Below are 21,688 nucleotides of genomic sequence, written 5' to 3'. Positions count from 1 at the left end.
ATATAATTTATAATTTTGTTTTTAAAAAAATGTCATACCCGGGATGCCTATTAGAATCTTGTTTGGTCAGATTTAAGTGAGTTATTTCTAAAAATTACAGACCTACAGTATAAAACGCCAAATTTCCTTGCAAATAATGGTACCGCTTTCAGCATGTTTTTTCTGAAAGAATCATACCGCCAGGGAGGTTAAGATCCGACAGTGTAATTCAATTACACCTGTCGGATCTTAGGGCTAGCTATGCGTAACTGATTCTATGAATCAGTCGCATAGTTAGGACGGCCCTAACACAGAGATACGACAGCGTATCAGGAGATACGCCGTCGTATCTCTTTTGTGAATCTGGCCCAGTGTCTACAGGTCATAAACAGAGGGAAGAGGTAGTGAAAGGGTTAATGTACATTTTTTTATACAGTGAGAGGATGAAGATAATGGGGGCTAATTTGCATTGATGTGCAGGATGAACGAACAGAAGGATTAATATACAGCTCACTGAAAAGACATCATGGAGGTCAGATGCTTAGGGCAGAAGGGGAGTTAAAGATATGATTATAATTTGGTCTAGGGATGGGGACCATAATCAAAATAAATATTTAGTATGAAATTCTCACACTGATCAGTCATCTCAGGAACACAGAGCAAGCTTTCACAAACATAACCCCCATACCAGAACATAGTTATATACACAGCATAGGCGAAAGGCCGGACATGACTGGGTGGCAGGACAGGATGGAGTATATTAAGGGTTAAATAGTTTAAAACTAAGAGGACCATTTGATTGGAGAAAGAAAGGGTGGGGCAGGGTGGAGTTTTAGTGGTGTAAATGGGTGGTATTAGTATCATAGGGTCAGCCAGAGCTAGGACAGCGTAATAATAACCTCCCGTAATAATTTGGCTTGTTTTAGTTTGACTTTCATTAGGCTGTTGCAGTCAAGTTCTGTCTCATTGCTCATGAAATGAGTGGAATATGGGGTTTGTTTTGTGGGGTTATTATGTTTTGGGTGATAGTTAATAAAGGGCATATGTCGTAGCAGTTGGCAGGGGTCTCAGGGTCTTGGAAGACAGTGACGGGTAAAACTTTGGAAAAGGAGAGATGGGTCCCATCTCAGATAGGGGTGCACCTACCCTGGTAAATGTATAGAATGGTTTAATGAGTCATTTGGTCATATCGCGGGTAACTTAAGGCCCCTTTCACACTGGGGCGGGAGGTGCGGTGGCGGTAAAGCGCCATTATTTTTAGAGGCACTTTACGTCGGATTTGTGGCGGTATTAGGCTCTAGCGGTGCGGTTTTACACCCCGCTAGCGGCGGAAAAAGGGTTAATACCGCCCACAATACAATGCTCCTTCACCGCTCCAAAGATGCGGCTAGTAGAACTTTTTTCACGTCCTGCTAGAGCACTGCTCCCTTGAGCTTTCACACTGGAGAAACAGCAGCCGCTGTTTCAGGTCGGTTTGCAGGTGCTATTTTTAGCGCAACAGCGCTTGCAAGTGCCCTTCCAAGATCCTAGACTTTAATGAGGCTAATTAATGTACTGAAATTGGGTTAGTATTTTCTCATATTTAAATGAAGGATAAGATGTATTGTGATAATAAAGTTGTATTTTATTTGTTTAATAAAATGGCTGCTATGACCTTTCAAATCCATAAAGGAAAATTGTTGTCGTCTGTTGTTAATAGGAATTACAGGTATAAGGTTAGGGTAAAAGATAAAAGCAGCTGGAGTATCTGGAATACCTCAGTCATGCATTTCTAATGCTTATAATAAAAAACCTTTCCAGTATAACATAAACCAGGCATGTCCAACGCCTGGCCCGCGGGCCAGTTGCAGGGTCCGGTTTTATATGGCCCCCACTTGCAATTTGCTTTTATCATTTTTGTGGGCCTTCCCAAGCTCCTCACAGGGTAAGGATGAGCTTGGTTTAAAAAAAATATATATACCGGTATATATATTCTCTAATCCCTGAGCGCCTCTCACTGATAAATTGGGTGTGTTGCTGGGTGTTGCTGGGGGGTGTTTCAAAGCCTGTTGGGAAGCTGACAGCACCAATAACAGACACTGAGACATTTCCCAGTCCACAGCTGCAGAGCTCTCAGTGTCCCAGTGCCTGTGATTGGTGGCGGTGATTGACTGCGACGCTTCATGCTGTCAGAATCCTAGCGGGCTCACCTGAGGTCATCCTTGCAGTGAGAGGCACTCGAGGATATCTCAGGGGATAAGATACATTTACTACTGTAACGGATATAACGCAAATATTTAAATATATATAAGAATTTTAAAAAACAAGCTCGTCCTTGCTCCTTACAAGTGGGGGTCAGAGAGAATTTAATATATGTATATGTATATATATATATATATATATATATATATATATATATATATATACTAGCTCATCCTTGCCCTAAATGAAGCTTGGGGACCACAGAATAGATAAAGACCAGCATTCTCAGGGGATAAAGAAGATAAAATATATATTTTTTACAACCTGAGCTCATACTTACCCTAAGCAGAGCTCTGGGATTTGTTCTGGGCCAAAGAGGAGATATATATATATTCACCACACACAGCTACAAAGGTAGGAGAATTATTTTTGGGCAGTGTATTAGTGCTCGGACGAACACACTTACACCAAATTTTAATGGTTCAAAGAATGTCAGGCAAAATGGTCAGCCCTCACGCACGTTCACTTCATCAAATCTGGCCTTCTTTCAAAAAGTTTGGACACCCCTGCCATAAACCCTACTTATTCAAAACCTGTCAATGATCTAACCTTCATTTTTAACTAGTTAAGTAAAAGTATCAGAACAAATAAAAATACGAATCTAGCCAGACACTTTAATCAATTCTACCAACTGAGCATACAAACTCTAAAGTCCAAATAATCAAAAGAATAAACTATCCTGTTTGTGGTGGAGATCGTTTCTCCCTTCTTCGTAGTAAGGAGGTTTACTGGATCTTTAGAATGGATTCCTAAGGGGCTAAATTATAAATGGGACATCACACATTACTATGAATAATTTGTTTCCAGGCCCACTCTTAGTTTTCACCCTTATCCTATAGCTCCTCTTTTAATTTCCATAACATAAAATAGACATGCTTGCATTTGCCTCATTAATACTTAGAACCACAATGATTTTGTGATCGTATTTCTGAACATCATTGAGTGCCCTTTAGAGTCTTGGAGATTTTTCCATATTTACATAGTGATATTTACATAGTGAACTTTGACAGCTCATTCTTCATCACCCATATATTTCTTACATTATATTTTATATAAAAAAAAAAATATTCTCATTCTTTATTTTTATTTCATTTCTTTTTTTTTCTCCCCATTTCCCCCTCCCTCCCCTCTCTCTTTTTACTTCATTTGTTTCTTATGTTTCATTCCATTCACTCTCAGTCTAATTATAAGAACCAGTGTTTGCATACACCTGCCAGTCCTTTTTATAATTAAGTGATTGCTGATGATGTTTAAATACTCCCTACTTGCATGAGATCTCCATCCCCATGATTAAGCTCCGGGGGGCAGAGAAAAACTTGTTGGGGGGTGTAGCCTGATTGGAGTCCAGACTGAGGTTGTCACACTCATCACCATTGTAGAACTGCATGGATGTGCGGCATTGGGGATTATCTCTTTCTTTTCCCTTGTGGATCACCAGGCAACCAGAGCAAACAGAGAAATAAAAACAGAACATGGTAAATGTATTTATAAAAGATGGTACATTTACAAACATCTTCATAGGAAATTTGACACATAAACATTTTCACTTTGGGGTAACATACACTTTAGGGCCCAATCTGCAAAAATTGAATGCCCTATTAATGGCATCATAAATATTATGTTAAAAAATGTAGTTTTTGTGGCACTTCAGAAAAGATCTATTAGCTGGTAACTGGCATGCAATAAAAAACCTCCAACACAGGCCATAATTGGTAATGGTAAACTCATTCCCCTGGAGACACTTAGAGCAAGGAACGGGAGCTTCCTCATGGACTTTTGGCGCTATAGGCAACTACACCATTTTTTTCCGACCCATGGGGACTCCTTACGAGCTATCTCTAAACTTAAAACCTTTGAACGCCTCTTTATAGAAGAGGAAGTTTTCACCCTCGCCCATTGATTCCAAGACCCAGGAAACTAACTACAAAATACTGTCACGCTGGTATTGGGTACCGGCGAACCTAGATAGGATCTACCCATCCACGTCTGACCGGTACTGGAGGGGCTGTGGTCAAAGTAATCAGACCTTAGTGGGAGGACATACAGTCCCAGATCAAGGTCATTTTAGACATGGACATCCCTCTCTCCCCGCTTCACTTTCTGTTACACATTCCTCTCATGCCAGTGGGCCAGTACAAAATGAGTGTACTGCCCCATTTACTGAATGCAGCTCCTTCCTATATATTGGAAGTGTCTGCAAGTCCCTAACAGGGAGGAATGTATCCGTAAGGTTAGTGAAATACCGGAGGAAGAGGACTGGATCGCCACCTGCAGGAACACCCGGGAGCACTTCTCCAACACCTGGTCAGCCTGGGCAACATATGTCTCAGACGTACGTGTCCTCAAGTCTGGGCATAGCACTGCTGGAACTGGCAGACCCATCCCTTAAGCGAAGGCCTCAGGCCCCCTAATTTGACACAGAGCCCTTAGCCAGACTGTCTTGGACTAAGCAAGCAACTAGAGGGGGACGGGAAGTGATGTTACTTTTCCTTTTCAGCCACTTACAATGCAGCAATGTGATGGAGGTATGTGGTGCGGGGCGGAGCTGGACGTATTATTCCGGGTATGTTCCTTTTTTCTCTTTCTTGGCTTTCTCTGTTTTACCTTTATTGGTCACCTGACCACAAATTACCCAGTTGTGAACTCCTCAGGTGATGGGTGGGACTTGAGAGTGCAGGCAAGTATGACGAACACGAGAGACTGGGGGGGACAGGCACCTCTTTTTGCCACCTGGGTGCAGATATCTCGACCTAAATGGTTGAGAAAAAAGGTCTCGTGATGTGAGGGGAGGTAAGATGGATTTCTACAGTGGCCCCCCCTCCCCTCGTGCCCCGACCGACCGGCATGCCCCCCCAATTTTCAGTCTATCTAGTACTTTACTTGCCGTCCGGACTAATGGCTGACTTGCCTCCGGGTCCTCACTCCTCCTCAGAGGACACCTGCCTTTACCCACAGATGAGAGGTCAGGAGTGACTCTCCCCCACCTAATGATTTACTGATATGGTGTTTTTTGTTTTGTTTTTAAGACGGGGGAGACTCCACCTTTGGCTCGCTATCAGGTGTCCGAGTCTAATCTATGCTCAATATGACATTGGGTCACATTATTACTGTCTTTTTTGTCTGTTTTAAATGTTCGATCTGTTTTTATATTATTTAAGAAAAATGATTGGCATACTGTTTGCTGCAAATGCCTATGGCAATGTGTGTTGTGATGTACCACTTTGCCGTTCACAAATAAAGATTATACAAAAAAATTAAATAAAGCCATTGAGCAATTTTACATTGAAGAGCTAGCAGCATCTAAATCAAAAATGCCCTTTTTATGCAATTCAGATCTCCAACTTTCACACATAAATCATAACTACTGATACAAATAAATTGTTAGTAGTGATCGTTTTACACAATGTGTAGAACCACTACCATAATTTTAAGACAAAACACAACGACGTGCTGAAAAAAACGAAGTTCAATGCTTTCAAGCATGCGTCGACTTGATTCTGAGCATGCGTGGATTTTTAACCGATGGTTGTGCCTACTAACGATTGGTTTTGACCTATCGGTTAGGAATCCATCGGTTAAATTTAAAGCAAGTTGGCTTTTTTTTAACCGATGGTTAAATAACCTATGGGGCCCACACACGATCGTTTTTTGACCGATGAAAATGGTCCATCAGTCCGTTGTCCTCTGGTTAAACTATGGCGTGTATGAGGCTTGAGAGAGAGAGTTTTAACCCTTGTCAGGTTAAATCCCAAATTTTGGGATTGTCTTCCATTTTCACTTTCAGTGATAACAGTAAGCAAGAGTAATAGAGGAGGTAGACCTCCATATTAGGTCCCCAGAAAGAACCGAAAAGTCATGGTAGGTGCAGGAAGCATTCAGTACATTTAAAAGGAATGAGCATTACTATTATTCTTAGTTATTGATCAAACTGTTTATGTCTATGGACAGTTCAGACATGCATACTAGTGCAACTAAAAATGGTAGGAAAGTGGATTTTCAAGAAACACTGCTTTACCCCATACTGTTGTCAGATATGGATACATGATCAGAAAATTATCCTCTGAGTCTAATATATACATTATTAGAATTTAGATTAACTTTTTGTTGGGCAAAACAATGCTACATATACTAACAATGCTTTTTAAAATATAAAATAAATTAAGTAGTTTGTTTTTAAAGTACAGAAGGGTGACAGCAAAACTGAGTGGTGACCTAAGAATATTGTAAGATAATCTGTCATTATGTTGATGGAAACAAATCTCATGCAGAAGGATTAGTAAAAATAGTAAGATAAATAAAGAGAACTATGGCTTAACGGAGAGGAAAGGAGAGGAAAGTGTTCTTTCAAACATCCAATCAGACTTTAATTGCCACATAAGTGAGCCCCCGGGCATTAGAGCTAAATGTCAGGCCGGCTTATCTTCAAGTTCAGAAAGCTGGGTCATGACAACCAAGGCCGAGAGATCTATAACATAGAACGGTGAGGTCTGATGAGGTCTGAGGGATACATCGATGAGGTCTGATGAGGTCTGAGGGATATCCCAAGAGGGATACAATTAAAGAAAAACAGATGTAAGGTTTCCTGAATTACTATTTTAGTAACTGGCCTGACTTCAACTTTTACCATAGTTTAATAGCAACTTTAGGTCACTGGCTGAAGAAGGAACCAATGAGATGTTCCGAAACGCGTCCCACCTCTATGACACACTTCCTGCCCTCATCCTGTTTGTGTTCCATGCTGGTTTTTGTCTCGCTTCCTCTGACATCATCCCCAGGCTCCATCACCATTGTGTTCCCTAAACATAATCTTGTGGACTTCCCTGGAAGCTTTATCATCAGACTGGGACTGCCCTGCCACTGGAACATCTTCTGGACACACTTACCTGCTACATGCCTGCTTCATCCACCATCTTGTAAGAGTTTTTAAACCCTTTAGGGAATGTTAAAAGTTTTATATTTCTGCACTTAGAGGCGCCTTGTTTGTTTTTCTGTTAATATGCATTAAATATTGTGAACTGAATCCATTTTTTGCAGGGGAGTGCTTTGCCTTAGAGCTGTGTGTCTGCATTGAGGGACAGAGTGTAATAGTACCCAACATTTACATTTTGCTCTAGTCCTGGTCATCTGGCACTTTTGCCATCCAGTGTACCTTTTAATGAAAGACCAATGTATATGGCTAGGAGGTTATGTGATACACTTATTCATGCATGCTTTGTGCAGTGATGATTTTCAGTATTCTGTATTGCAAAATTTACTGTAGCCAGATTAGTGAAAAATGAAATATTAATTCTGATTGGTTGATAGGATGACTACACTGTATATAATCTATTAAACAAATGTGGTCAGATCAAACATGTCACCACTGTCTAAAGTCTACAGTCAGTCTCACTGCTGTCCTAGAGTTTTGCTCCTACAGGATTTATACACATCATGTTGAAATGCAGTCTTCGGTAAACAGTATAGGAATAATTCATGTTAAAAACAAACGTTTTCTTATTCCTGCAATTTAAATACAAAAAGGTGCAGAACAAATATTTTTGTATTTTACTACAATAAATTTTTGTTCTAGCAAATTTACACCTCTGGTTCATTGCCTGTTGCAGTATGCTGTTCTGCATTTTCCTCCTCAAGAATTATAATGAGGAGAAATGAATGAGCTCTGTAGGGAAACTGTTGAACCTGGAGACTTAAGGTATAAGAATGATTGATGGCTTAAAATTACCATATAACTACAATCAGGATCAGATTTTAAAATTAATTTTTAAGAAGCCTAAGAGATACCCTTTGATTTGTAGTCTAGTGGAATGGGTAATGCTTCATTCAGGGCGTAAAGTTTCTCACTATGAAACATTCACTTTCTCTTGATCATTGGGACTGGGACTAAAGTAGAAGCAGAACCTAAAGTATTTTTTTTAAGATTACACACAGTTTTCCTAATGTTAACTTAGACTTAACTCAAAAAAGGATATATACAGTGTGAACAGTAATTATAGGTAACTCTTTGACAGGATATTTTGTTCAACATTTGCGCATTACTTTTTGGCAAACAGCATCAGTATAATGTATTATGATAGTCAGCATACTTGTCCAAAATATAAAAGTCAGTTACAAAGTTTTTTGTTCAGAATCTCTAAATATTTTATTCTGTGTTCATTTCAGTCATCCATGTGGTATAATGTTATACAGTAATATACAGGCAATTCATGTTTTTTCTAAGATACATAAACAAATAAATATACAGTCATGGCCGAAACTGTTGGCACCCCAGAAATGTTTCCAGTAAATCAAGAATTTCTCACAGAAAAGTATTGCAGTAACACATGTTTTGCTATACACATGTTTATTCCCTTTGTGTGTATTGGAACAAAACAAAAAAAGGGAGGAAAGAAAGCAAATTGGACATAATGTCACACAAAACTCCAAAAATGGGCTGGTTAAAATTCTTGGCACCCTTAACTTAATATTTGGTTGCACACCCTTTGGAAAAAATTACTGAAATCAGTCACTTCCTAAAACCATCAATAAGCTTCTTACACCTCTCACCCGGAATTTTGGACCACTCTTCCTTTGTAAACTGCTCCAGGTCTCTCTTATTGGAAGGGCGCCTTTTCCCAACAGCAATTTTAAGATCTCTCCACAGGAGTTCAATGGGATTTAGATCTGGACTCATTGCTTGCCACTTTAGAACTCTCCAGCGCTTTGTTGCCATCCATTTCTGGGTGCTTTTTGACGTATGTTTGGGGTCATTGTCCTGCTGGAAGACCCAAGATCTCGGACGCAAACTCAGCTTTCTGACACTGGGTTCTACAGTGCGACAAAAAATCCTTTGACAATCCTCAGATTTCATGATGCCTTGCCAGAGGCAGCAAAACAACCCCAAAACATTGTTGAACCTCCACCATATTTCACTGTAAGTGTTCTTTTCTTTGTAGGCCTCATTCCATTTTTGGTAAACAGTAGAATGATGTGCTTTACCAAAAAGCTCTATCTTGGTCTCATCTGTCCACAAGATGTTTTCCCAGAAGGATTTTGGCTTACTCAACTACATTTTGGCAAACTGTAGTCTTGCTTTTTTATGTCTCTGTGTCAGCAGTAGGGTCCTCCTGGGTCTCCTGCCATAGCATTTAATTTCATTTAAATTTTGGCGGATAGTTTGCGCTGACACTGACGCTCCCTGAGCCTGCTGGACAGCTTGAATTTCTTTGGAACTTGTTTGGGGCTGCTTACCCACCATCCAGACTATCCTGCGTTGCAACCTTCCATCAATTTTTCTCTTCTGTTCATGCCCAGAGAGATTAGCTACAGTGCCATGGGTTGCAAACTTCTTGATAATGTTGCGCACTGTGGACAAAGGCAAATCTAGATCTCTGGAGATGGACCTTGAGATTGTTGATATTTTTCCACAATTTTGGTTCTAAAGTCCTCAGACAGTTCTCTTCTCCTCTTTCTGTTGTCCATGCTTAGTCTGGCGCACACAGACACACAATGCAAAGACTAAGTGAACTTCTCTCCTTTTTATCTGCTTTCAGGTGTGATTTTTACAACACCTGTTACTTGCCCCAGGTGAGTTTAAAGGAGCATCACATGCTTAAAACAATCTTATTTATCCCTAATTTTGAAAGGGTGCCACGAATTTTGACCAGCCCATTTTTGGAGTTTTGTGTGACATCATGTCCAATTTGCTTTTTTTCCTCCCTTTTTTTGTTTTGTTCCAATACACACAAAGAGAAATAAACATGTGTATAGCAAAACATGTGTTACTGCAATACTTTTCTGTGATAAATACTTAATTTTCTGGAAAGATTTCTGGGGTGCCAACAAATTCGGCCATGACTGTATTCAATACTACAATTTATGTATAACGCATATGCATTGGTGTTTGTGAATGCTTGCAGTTAATGAAAAACATGTAAATGAAACTAATAGGTGGTAATGAAAAATATAGGGTGTCAGGTTAACACAATAGAATGTGCAAACAGGAAGCCGGGAAATGTCAGCACATAGCACGTGTAGGACCCGGTGTAAGTAGACTACAAACACTTACTGCTGTTGACATAACTGTGCTGTAATAAATGCCGTACAAATCCAGTGCCCACCGCTGTACGTGCTTTTTAAAATGTATTGTGTTTCATACCTCATTTAGCCTGTGTATAGAACTGTATATTCCGTTCATGTGCCTACATGGTCCGGCCCGCCTCTCTCACAAGTCTCTGGTCTCGTCTCTCCTGACGTCAGTGAGAGTTCTCAGCCCCGCCCACCGACTAGCTAGCTATCAGATCAGAAGAGAGGCAGGCCGAGCGAAGCAGTCACATGAGCGGGATATATAGTGTATACACAAATGAGGTATGAAGCACCATATATTTAAAAAAGCACATTCAGCTGTGGGCACTTAATGGATTATAACATCTTTTTTAGAAATGCAGTTATTTTGACAGCCGCACTCAGGGCACTCTCCCGGGAGGGGCGGTGCCAGTCGGGAGAGTGCTCCGAGTGCAGCTGTCAAAATAACTGCATTTCACACCTGACATCGATTTTGCCGGTCGCATGCATCGATGCCGCATCGGGGACCCCCGAATCGCGATGCATCGATGCAGCGATTTAATTTGGCACCCCTAAGGTATAAAGCCTTGCCAAGGCTCTGACCCAATAGTTTAAAAAAACATTATTAAAATAAGTATGAAAAAAGGGGTATTTTTAAAACAGAAAAATACAAGAATAATATTTAGATGATTCTCCCTTTTGTATGAATGTATGAAGAATAGGGTAAAGTGAATAATAATAATAATGACAATTAAATAAGGCTATATTTTGTTCTAGTGGATGAAAAAAATTCAATAAAAAATGAAAAAAAAAATGTTATAAAAAGAAAAAAATTACTGAATGTTCTATATGACAGTATTCATTTCAATGGCTTCATTGAGCCCTGGAGGTGTTACAGTATTCAATGAGAAGATCCCATATGTCTCCTGTTCACACAGTTTTTTGTATCTTTCGACTTTAAGGAAAGTGTATGGGACCTGTTCTATGATCCAGACCTGTAATCCCACAGTGGATTTGGCATGCACATCTCTAAAGGGCCTAGGTTCACTATACTCATTGGGCCAGATCCACAAAGCATTTACGCCGGCGTATCTCGAGATGCGCGGCGTAAGTGTGTATCTGCGCCGGTGTAACTATGCGTCGTATCCACAGAACTATATACGTCTGAAAATAGGCTTTTTCCGACCGACGTAACTTTCCTACGCCGGCGCAGCGTAGGCGCATATATACGCTGGATGCATCTGGCGCTCCCATTGATTTCCAATTCAAATGAGGGAGATACGGCGATCCACAAGCGTACGTGCGCCCGACGCCGGCTACGCGCGCCCCACGTAAGTTGTACGTCCGGCCTAAAGTTACCCCTCATAAAAGTAGGGGTAAGTCAGCAGCAGACATGCACAGGTCAGCCGGAGAGCAGCTGCAGCAGCACCGTTACGGATGAGCTGAGCATCCACACTTGCAGGACAACAATCTGTATGCCAACATGCCAGGGGCATCCATGGTCATAGCTATACTACTGGCTTCACAGGCGCGTAGGAGGAGGGCACGGGAGAGGATATACCGACCGCGCATAAACGTCTTTGGCATGGGAGATTCGGAGGTGTATCGCATCTTCAGATTCAGCTCTGATGCCATCCTGGAATTAGCCACAACCCTGCATGATGACATCACCAGCCAGACAGATCGCTCACATGCAGTGGAGCCACTGGTCAAGGTACTGGCAACACTCCATTTCCTTGCCAGTGGCTCATTCCAGCGTACAAGTGGAGTAGTGGCTGGGATGGCACAATCCTCCATGAGCAGATGCATGCACCAGGTTGTCCCCGCAATCCTCAGACGTATGTCCCACCACATCATCAGACCCACCCAGGAACATCTGCGGCAGAAGGCAATGCGTGATTTCTAAAGTATTGCAAGATTCCCACGCACCATCGGGGCCATTAATTGCACACATGGGGCACTACAGACCCCCCGTGCCACAGAACACATACACCGTAATCGGAAGCAGTGGCATTCCATCAACGTACAGGTGATAGACGATGCCCAATCCCTCATATGGCACGTCCGTGCCAAACACCCCGGGGCCAGCCATGACAGCTTCATATACCGTCAAAGCCACATCCCAACGGAATTCAAACAGAACGTGTATGGGGACAGCTGGCTGATTGGTGAGTGACATGGGAGTCAGGCATGGCTGCCCGACACCATGATGCAGACATCACGAGGGGCACATGCACGACTAACATCCTCCTGTCTTTTCCCTTCCAGGTGACGCGGCATTTGCACTTGGGCCCCATCTCCTGACTCCATTCCGGAATCCCCAAACCAGAGGAGAGATAAAATACAATGATGCACACATACGTACCGGCATCAGATGGCCCAGCTCCCTCCAGCACATCTGTGGACGACACAAAACATTCACATGTTTGTGGAGCTACACACTTGTCACATGTTCCCTTCCACCCCCTCACATGCTACACACCAGATAGGAGATAAAACACACACTTACCTGTCCTCAAGGCATCCTCAATAGAGTCAAAGCCCTCCACTCCCTCCACTTGATGCCTGTGGAGACACTGGGCAACCACCTGCTCATCAGGAGTGAGCGTCATAGTAGTGGCTGGTCCCCCTCCAGTGCCACTTGCATGACTCCTTATCTTGGCCAGCTTACCTCGGACCAGGCGACGCAGGTCATTGATTTTTTTTGGATGTCCTTGGAAGACCTGACCTCGTATCCCAGGGCATTGCCCTCTGTCGCAATCTGCAACAGGATCTGAGCCTTCCTGGCCTTAGTGGTGTTGCCACTCTCTGCACCATGGAGATACACATCATACCTGGACATGGGTCCTGATGATAACATCCTTCTCCTGGTCCGTAAAATTATTTTTCCTCTTGTCCTTCTCAGTAGCTGGAGCAGACATGGCTCTAAAACAAACAGCAAACAAAAGTACCTTGCTTCAGGGGGGAAAAGAAGCGGATGTACTTTTGCGCTCGACGGGCGCATGTCTGGGCGTATTTATGCACTGGGAGTATCTCAGGGGTTACGCCGGGCGGAGTTATGAGCGGGACATACGTCCACGTCACGGTGCACGCGCCGTTCGTTCGGCCCTCCATTTGCATGGGGTCACGGTTCATTTAAATGGAACACGCCCACTTCCTTCCTACTTTGAATTACGCCGGCTTACGCCTACGAATTTACGTTGCGCCGGCACAATGTTGGAAGAAAATGCTCTGAGAATACGGTGCTTGCCTCTCTGAGATGAGCCGGCATAGCGGAAATGAGATGCGCTAAGCCGGCCTATATATGCGCCGATGTACGTGGATTTGGCCCATTGCCTTTTTTCTCCTTGCTCTATTGCTCTCCTATATTCTCCAAAATGTTGTCCTTGTAGACCACAATGTAGACCACAAGGGAATCCGAGGTCATAAATTACATTTACATTTAGTCTGCAGAACATGTGAAAAAATGAGAGATGAGATAATGGCAACTACTAGAATGGACATAAGTGTTTCTCACAGTTTGTTTGAAATACATTTTTAGTGATGATATTTGTATTCAGAGAGTCTAATACCAAATCAAAGAAAATGAGGGGTTGTTGGTCAAATACACGGGTAAAGGATAGTCATAACAAGTTGTTATTACAGTATTGGACAAATTATAAAAAACAGGGTGCGTGGGTCATCCCAAATGATGACGAGATCATCAAAATACCTCAATAAAAAAAAATTATGTGCCGTGCTAAGGGATTATGATGGTGAATGTACTGTAGGTAAATTGCCATAACTAGGAACAATGGAAGCCCCCATTCACCTGGAGGTAATATTGACCAACGAACTTAAAATAATTATGTTCAAGACAATATCTGGTGGCTTCAAGAATAAATCTTGTTTGTGACTTAAATCAGAATGGTGTAAAAGGAAATATTCCACAGCCTGAAGATCTGATGGGGAATGGTGGTATACAGTGGCGGCTGGTGCTCAATTTTTTTTGGGGGGTGCAAACAAACTGAAAAATTCTGAAAAAAAACATCAATTGCAGCCTCGCTGTGCCATCAATCGCAGCCACTGTGCACATCAATTGCCGCTACTGTGCCATCAAACGTAGCCACTGTGTCATCAAACGCAGCCACTGTGCCCATCAGTTGCCACCACTGTGCCCATCAAACGCAGCCACTGTGCCATCAAACGCAGCCACTGTGCCTATCAATTTCTTCCACTGTTCCTATCAATTGCCGCTACTGTGCTCATCAAACCCAGCCACTGTGCCATCAAATGCTGCCACTGTGCACATAAAATGCAACCACTGTGCCATATCAAATGTTCCCACTGAGCCCATTAAACGCTGCCACTGTGCCATCAAATGCTCCCACTATGCCAATTAAATACTGCCAGTGTGACACCCACCCGCCCACCTGTTGTCTGTGTGGCACTTCCTCTGTCTTGGTTGGGCAGCAGGTGACGGCGGCGAGCAGTGTCCTCCATGCTCCTCGATGTCTTCTCCCATCCTCTCTTACCGTCCTCTGCTATGATTGGATACCTGATAGGCGTCCAATCACAGCGCCTGTCATTTCAGCCAATCAGGTGACAGGTAACAGACAGAGCACCTGATTGACTGAGAGGCGGTTCAGTGTTAGGAAAGCGAATAGTCATTCGCTTTCCTAACACAGCTGGGTGAACTGCGAGTGCCAAGCATTTTTAATGCAAATTTATACTGAATTTTGCTTTACTTCAGGTTACTGGAATATTGCATTACATTTTTTGACCACTTAAAAAAATTACAGTGACTGCAGAATAAAATTGAAAGGTAATTTTTATTAACATTTAAATAAAAAAATTGCTTGTGTATTCATTTTTCATGCTAGACTTGTATATCTCTGTAGAGAAGGTGATTAATCAGCAGATATGTAACTAAAATCTACGGACTGAGTGCAAAATAAACCTTTGACTAGATTCGGGCGAACAGTTTGAGCTGAGCAAAAGTTTGGTTTGAACACCCAGATCCACTCACACAGATCCACACTCCTGGCGCGATCACCGGCAATCGCAGCCGCCGGGCACGCTCGCCGGGTCACGAGCGGTGCTGCGGACGCGCGCACGCTCCCTAGATCGCCAGGAACAAAGGACGTCCACCCGGATTTTTTTTTGCATTGGTACCTGTCCCCCAGGGCAGTAGCGAAGCCCCCATACCCTTTTTATGGCCAATAACTTGTATATAATCCTATAAAATGGGGACTCTTGACTTTTCAGGTTCTGTTCTCATAGACTTTAATGGGGTTCGCGGTTCGGGACAGCACTTTTGCGATGTTCAAGGGCTCTAGTGCAAACCAAGCCCTTAAACCAAATACAACAAAGAAAGAATATCTAGCTTCTAAAAGTAGAACACTGCTGTCCTGATTATAGTAAAGATAATGCAAAACTCAGAAAGGACAATAGGGCCTAGGTATAGAAGCTGGTGCATAGAGCAAATATGAAGATCATCTTGATGCTTTGGATCAGTAGAGGTTTTTTAGGCCAAGTGGAAAGTGCAAGGAAGATGTCAAGGTTGTGCTTTCCAGATCTGGCAAAGTAAAATCAATAAACCTCTTTCTATCTAGAGATGAAGTGTTTCAATGTGGTACAATGATACATGCCCATGTCAAGTTTTTCTTTATAAAGTAATGCTTTTGTCATCCAAGATAGTTGGTGGAGTAGAGGAAGTTGATTTTTTGAGAATTAACACAGAATGATGACAATTTCAGGAGGCCATGAGATTGCTATGACAGGTTGTACTGTTGACAGATCATGACCAAACAGCAGTAGGAGAGAATTCACAGGGATGGGACATCATGGCAATCCCACATATGAAGTTGGCCACATGATCCCAGAAAGTGGAAATGAGCAGGCATGACCAAAAACAATGGGTTCTCTCCACTATGAAAAACAGTGATAAATGCAATATAAGCGCAATAAAAGAGCTTTTTCTTGTTTTTTTAACATCTCTGGGCCTGTCAGGACCCCTCTTTGCACTGTGGTTTCACCAACCAGACTATGGTTTCCTATAGTGACATAATGGATGGTGGGAGGAACCACATCACACAGCAGGGAAAGCAGGTGTGAAAAATGCACAGGAACTATGTTTGATATGAAGATTTGTCTGACAGCTTTGCATAGCGAAAGACAATGGGCTTAGTGACCAATAAATGTTAGTGATTATGGACACAGGTGCATTAGGGGTTAACTATGTAATATTCAGTTGTTTTTTTCCTAAACCCAGGTGCTGTGTACAGCCACCTATAGATCCGAATAGTCTAGCATTTATGTACCACCATGCAGGGCTCAAAATTTCAAGTCCTGAGCTACTAGCCAGGCCTCAAGGCGTACTCGCCACCAGTTGCCCCACCCAACCCCTACCATGTCCGCCCCCTAATCCCGCCCCTAGACACACCCTTATAAATTCTCATGAAATGACACTTAAATGTTTTATGCAGAATTAAGTCATAAAAATAATTATTAACAACAACTTTATCCGTGCCCAAAAGTGAAGCCTGCCCATGTCTACCAATGCAGCATGTGTCCCCATATTGCAGCCAGAGTGTCCCCATATTGCAGCCTACCTGTGCTGGGTAAGAGGAGAGGAGAGGAGCCACCGTGGTTGATCAGAGCGCGGGTGAACATAACAGCTTTCAATTCAATAGCTGTGTTCCCCGCCACGAGCCGTCATATACAGCCCTTCCCCTCTTGTCCGGTAAACTTTGATAGACAGATCACCCGTAAATTTGGAGGGCTGTTAATACATGGATGGGTGCCGACATAACCGCCTGGCCCCCCTCCTCCCGCTACCCCAATAGTCCTATGCGAGACAAGCACCGCCATGAACACCAATCGGAGCACACCGACTCCTCTAGGGCCGGCTCATCCCCAGGAAAACAGCTAACAAACCCCAAACCCCCCCTCCCATGAGGACCTCAGGCACGCCATGTACAGAACACTCTGCTGGCTATACTCAAGCGAGTATGGCCAGCAATACAATCACCACAGATTACACCATCTGGAATAAAGAGATCAGATCTCATGTGGGGAGGTCCATTGACAGCTCTGACTCCAGAAGGAGATATGGAGAACACAAACATCTGGGTTGGACCCCCTTTGTGGGGTATCATCCCCCCTTGCTAGTAGCAGGTTGGGTCCCCCTCCCCACTAGAATATATATAAAAATTGAAAAAAATAAAAATTCTATCACTACAGTTCACACAATAGAATGATTGACACTCCCTACAGCCAATCACCTCTGCGCTCGGGCTCGTCTTGTCAGACGTCCGTCCAATCAGAGAGCTCAGCGTCCGGTGTAGTGGGCGGGGAATGTGTTTGAAAACTTGTACTGTGTAGCGGAGCCCGGCCCGGTAACTCACCATTACTCTGCAATATCTTAATGACCATCCCAGGCACCATCCTGTTCGCTATCAGCTGCTCCATTCTCAGCCTGACAAGGAGCCATACACCAGGAGAGAGAGAGACGGGATCCGCCTGCACACAGCACACGTCTCTGTATACACCGAGGAAGGAGGATGAGGCGTTCTGTGTCTCCTGTCAGCCCCCCTACAATCAATACTGGTAACACAGCGATCTCCGGCCCCACTCACCGCCGCCACTTTTTAAACAAAGCACAACTCCCGGCTACGGAATCACATATCACGGCACACACAACTTTGTTCATAAGAGCGCGAGCCTGATCTTTATATAGGTCTCCTTCACAGGGGCCATTTTACCTGAGTCCGCCATGTACCGAACGTGAGATCTAGTGTTCCCCGCGCTCTGAACAACCATACGGCGGCTCCTCTCCTCGCTCACCCCCCCTGCTCCCAGGCAGCCCACACTCGCCAGCCCTCAAAATTTACTCGCAAAATGCGAGCAGGCGAGTGTAAATTTTGAGGGCTGCCCATGTATAGCATACAGATGCATTTCAAGAGTGGCGACTTTATGTGCTCTGAGAATACAGCTGTGCACTATATGCTGGTGCAAGATTACCACATGTATCTGAGCACAACCATTCATATACATGGAGTTTTTACTTTGTACATCTCTAAAGTGCCCATGAGGCCAGCATTTTCATTTGCATTTTTTTCCCAAAGTGACAGTCCAAGAAACTAATTTTCCTCAAAATTTTGTTTAATACATCGTTCTTCAAATATCTTTTTTTTTTGCATGGTATAGCAACAAGCATGGTTTAGCAAAAAAAGCTAAAACCTAAACTTTGTCTATTCTTGCATGTTTGTGTTGCCTTTTTCATTGTCAATAAAGTTTCCTGAAACACTTTTTCAAAATCGCATTCAATGTATTTTTGATCTAGGTAAGGAGTCACTTTATGTAATCACGTAAATTTATTGGATTTGTTTTATAGAATATAGAATCTCACAGGCTTAGGCTTATTAACTAAGGCAAAGAGTAATGCACATAACACAGTGTGCTCAATTTGCAAAACAATATTTTTGCTTTAAAGGGGTTGTAAAGGTTCGTCTTTTATTTTCTAAATAGGTTCCTTTAAGCTAGTGCATCGTTGGTTCACTTACCTTTTCCTTTGATTTCCCTTCTAAAGGTTTTTTTTGTTTGTTTGAATTTCTCACTTCCTCTTTCTCCTCAGTAAACGTGCCACCATCATCCGAGCGGTGGAAAGTCATTTAGAACAGCTTACTGAACACCTTACTGAGAAGAAACAGGAAGTGAGAAATTCAGACAAAGAAAACAAATGAAAAAAAACATTTGAAAGGGAAATGGAAGGAAAAGGTAAGTGAACCAACAATGCACCTATTTAGAAAATAAAAAAAACGAACCTTTACAACCCCTTTAAGATCTGAGATTAAATAGCTCATAGTGTTTTTAACAAAACATTTTTGCAGTTCACTACAAAATGCTACTAAATAATAATAAATTTTAGAACACCAAGGTCACCTTACAAAGATAACAACAGAGCAGCAAAAAAAGTAAATAACTACTTACTAAAATAAGGCATGCGTTATTTCATTAAAATGTGCAGTATTTATCTTATGAAACCATTAAAGGGGTTTTCCACCTTTTTTTTATGTTTATTAAAAGTCAGCAGCTACAAAAAGTGTAGCTGCTGGCTTTTAATAAACTGACACTTACCTGCTCCACGGCTCCAGCGCCGCGCCGGCCGGGGCTCCGCTCCTCTCCCCCCCTCGCCGGCCGGCGTCTTCATTCTTAGTGTGGGCACCCGGCAGTGACAGCTTTCGGCTTCAAGGCCGGGCACCCACTGCGCATGCGCGAGCAGCGCCGTCCGATTGGACAGGTGCTCGCCTACAGGGAGGGGCTGTGAAAAGGCGATTAAGCTAATCGCCTTTCCAGCCCCTCGGCGGAAGGAGGAAGTGGGACAGGAAGTCCCCTTCTCCTGAAGCCCCCACTCCCCCCCCAAAAAAATTACATGCCAAATGTGGCATGTAAGGGGGCGAGGAGTGGGTTAAGCGGAGGTCCATTTTTAGGTGGAACTCCTCTTTAAGTATTTTCTCTCATGCAATGCCATTACAGTGGGATGGATACAGTGGAGAGGGATTAGAATCCCTGACAGTTTTTATTGCTATCTGTGTCTCCAATAGGGAGATTCATTCTCTCTATTTTTAATTTCTCCTTAGCACTGAAGGAAAAAGAATACAAATTCTTTAGTGAATGCATTCTCTAAATTAAGGTAAAAACATTTTGTTATTAGGATCTCCCCCAGTCCCCATGTTACTTACCTGAGCCTGACTTCGGTCTAGCGCTATGCCTGAGAGCTGAGGCTCTCTCTCTGCTCTCCTCACAGAACAGCCATTGGCTCTTAATGCTGTCAATCATATCCTGTTACAATGGGGGCGGGGAAAAGCCACGCTGTCTGTATCTATTGACACAGGCAGTGTGGCTCTGGATCAATCCCACACGAGTGCCTGCATAGGAAGCAGCTGCCTATGATGGAACTCTCTGAAGAGCAGGAGACAAAAGTGTCGATGGGGGACCCCAGAAAAGGAGGATCAAGGCTACTTTGTGCGAAACCATTACACAGAGCAGGTAAGTATGACATTTTTTTTTAATCTAATCTTTAGAATCACTTTTATTAATTTGGCTTCAGTAAATTAAGATCTTTTTGCTATAGATAAGCCAAAAGTTGTTTATTTTGTTATGATGCTCACATAGTCTCAGTACTTTAGCTAGTAAGTAAAAAATCTTGACCATTAAAATATTTATTGATTATTCTATTCTCTAGCTGTACATGACTTTAATTAAGTTATTCTTCTACACATTCCATATGGATCATGTTCAAACACTTCTAATTGAAATGTTGTAAACGCATTCATCTACTTTTCATTATGCATACTTATTCATCTGTTCTACAGGTGCACTGTAATGTTATTCTGGGTCCTTTTGGAATAGTATTAATAAAGCAGATTTGGACAGATGCCATTAAAACTTCTTTCTACAAGAGTTGATCCTTATTATGTGAAGTGGTTCCAAATTAACTACTTTGCTCATAAGAAAGGATAATAACTCAAAAAGGTATGTCAATATAAAAATAAATGCTATGTAATAGATTATAGTATCTATTTTACCCTCTATAGTCTGTTTGGTCGATTAGGCAAAGGCTTATTTTTATGAGAAGTTAATATGTAAATAATGATCTACTACAGCCCTCAAACTTTACACTCGCCTGCTCGCATTTTGCGAGTAAATTTTGAGGGCTGACGAGTGTGGGCTGACTGGGAGCAGGGGGGGCGAGCGAGGAGAGGAGCCGCCGCAGTCTGGTTGTTCAGAGCGCGGAGAACACTAGATCTCACGTTCGGTACACGGCGGACTCAGGTAAAATGGCCCCTGTGAAGGAGACCTATATAAAGATCAGGCTCGCGCTCTTATGAACAAAGTTGTGTGTGCCGTGATACGTGATGACGTAGCCGGGAGTTGTGCTTTGTTTAAAAAGTGGCGGCGGGTGAGTGGGGCCAGAGATCGCTGTGTTACCGGTATTGATTGTAGGGGGGCTGACAGGAGACACGGAACGCCTCGTCCTCCTTCCTTGGTGTATACAGAGATGTGTGCTGTGTGCAGGCGGATTTCGTCTCTCTCTCTCCCGGTGTATGGTGCTGTGTCAGGCTGAGAATGGAGCAGCTGATAGCGAACAGGATGGTGCCCGGGATGGTCATTAAGATATTGCGGAGTAATGGTGAGTTACCGGGCCGGGCTCCGCTACACAGTAAGAGTTTTCAAACACATTCCCTGCCCACTACACCGGCCGCTGAGCTCTCTGATTGGACGGACGTCTGAGAAGACGAGCCCAAACGCAGAGGTGATTGGCTGCAGGGAGTGTCAATCATTCTACTGTGTGAACTGTGGTGATAGAGGCCCAGATTCACATAGAACTGCGGCGGCGTAACGTTTCGTAGATACGTTACACCGCCGCAAGTTTTCATCGCAA

Source organism: Rana temporaria, chromosome 1 (genome assembly GCF_905171775.1).
Source record: "Rana temporaria chromosome 1, aRanTem1.1, whole genome shotgun sequence".
Classification (NCBI taxonomy): domain Eukaryota; kingdom Metazoa; phylum Chordata; class Amphibia; order Anura; family Ranidae; genus Rana; species Rana temporaria.
The sequence above is the reverse complement of the archived record's forward strand: the minus strand, read 5'-3'. Positions refer to the sequence as shown.